This window comes from Cupressus sempervirens, chromosome 4, assembly GCF_028749045.1.
Source record: "Cupressus sempervirens isolate cs-2001-9-10 chromosome 4, ASM2874904v1, whole genome shotgun sequence".
NCBI classification, from domain to species: domain Eukaryota; kingdom Viridiplantae; phylum Streptophyta; class Pinopsida; order Cupressales; family Cupressaceae; genus Cupressus; species Cupressus sempervirens.
Genome location: NC_143121.1, coordinates 99,803,753 through 99,805,579, shown reverse-complemented (window position 1 = coordinate 99,805,579; position 1,827 = coordinate 99,803,753). Strand labels below are relative to the sequence as shown.

Below are 1,827 nucleotides of genomic sequence, written 5' to 3'. Positions count from 1 at the left end.
TAATAGACATCACTTATTTTTGCTGAGTCGCATAATGTATAAATTTTAAAGTTTTTAATAGACATCACTTATTTTTGTTGAGTCCCATAAGATCCAAATTTTAAAGTTTTTAATAGTCATGATTTTTGCATAATGCTCAAATTTTGAAATATTTAATATTAATATTAATATTGCTTATTTGTTAACTTACAATCTATATATATATATATCATTTCATGCTCTTCCATCGATGTGTTTCAAGAATTGGGATATGAGTTTGTTTGAAATGCTCATTCGTTTGCCTATAGTGCAAACACTTTATGGTAAAACAGTTTTAGGGATTGTTTCTTTTGCCTTGGATGATACATTAAAACGAGACGCCTAGAATCTACACGTATTTACAAGGTGCCAACCACTCACGTTTTAGTTAAAACATATTGTGACCTTCTATCCTTATAGATCCTTGCCTAAATTAAATAGGTCGGCATTCAAATTACGATTCATTTTGAATTTATCTTTTAAAAAAAAATTGAATTTCTTATACTAAAAGTAATTGTACTGCTACTTTTCATGTGAATGCTTCCCTCCGTTCTATTTAAAAAAGTTGTCACCGACGAAATTTAAGAATTTTAGAGTATATAATGGTATCAGAATATTACTTCGAGATTTGTTTATGTATGTTCCTAGTTGCTATTTTTCATTAAATTTTATGATATACCACCACGACAGAGAGTTTGATAAGATATCGGGATTTAAGAAAATATAATTTGATCAGAAGCCTTGGCAATAAAAGCATAAAAATACAAATCTGCAATATTGATACCATTAATGTTTAAAATAATGGAAAACTAAAAAATCAAATCTGGGCAACAAATCAGAGATCTATTTCCCTATAATAATAATTTGTTTCTCCTTAACACCATTTTTCTATAATTTGCCACTATGATTTACACTTCTCAAATTCTTGTTTTGTCAGGACATGTTTATTGCAAGGATCGACACAACTTTAGCAACAATTGAGTGGACAATGGCCGAGCTTCTGAGAAATCCAGCAATGATGACAACAACCCAAGCAGAGCTGGATAATGTTGTGGGTTTGGAGAGAAGGATGGAGGAAGAAGACATAGAAAATCTTCCATATCTCCGAGCAGTAGTGAAGGAAGTGCTTAGATTACACCCTCTAGCCCCATTGATTTTTAGAAGAGCAGATAAGTCATGTGAGATTAGTGGGCATTTGGTTCCAGAGAATATGCATGTGGTTGTGAATACATGGGCCATTGGGAGAGACCCTAGTGTGTGGAAAGATCCCATAAATTTTAATCCAGATAGGTTTTTGGAATGCAGCATTGATTACAAAGGCCAGGATTTTGAATTAGTACCATTTGGAGCAGGAAGGAGGATATGCATTGGGGTTCCACTGGCACACAGACTGGTTCACTTGGTGGTGGGATCATTACTACAAGCTTTCACTTGGTCCATTCCTCTGGACAATGAGGCAGGCATTGATATGTCTGAGAGATTTGGTTTAACTCTACAAAAAGCTGTGCCACTTATAGCCATTCCTACCCTAAGAGATGGTCTCAAGTTTTAGTGTTAAATGTTACAAAACTTGCTGCCCTGGCACTTTATTCGTGCAGTCTTTAAAACAAGCTATAATATTTTGCTTTCATTATATATGTATATTTATAATATTAGGTATATTGTGTTGATTAAGTAGTGTTGTATTGTGGTCGTTAAGTTCAAATTTCTTGAAGATCATTGTTATTGTAAGATTGCCCATTCACTGATCAAATCTCAATACCAATAAATGGGAATGTGTTATCTAAATATGAAAAGCAGTATCAAATT

The 1,827-nt window shown here is 33.1% G+C and overlaps 1 pseudogene across 1 annotated transcript in view; it reads left to right on the top strand.

Annotated features, from left to right (window-relative positions):
* The window catches only part of LOC149560123 (geraniol 8-hydroxylase-like), a 3,541-nt pseudogene extending 1,917 nt beyond the window's left edge, over positions 1-1,624 (top strand). The window contains exon 2 of the transcript XR_016363327.1: positions 956-1,624. The product of XR_016363327.1 is annotated as a geraniol 8-hydroxylase-like (transcript). The remainder of the gene's footprint in view (positions 1-955) is intronic.
* Positions 1,625-1,827: the final 203 nt, after the last annotated feature.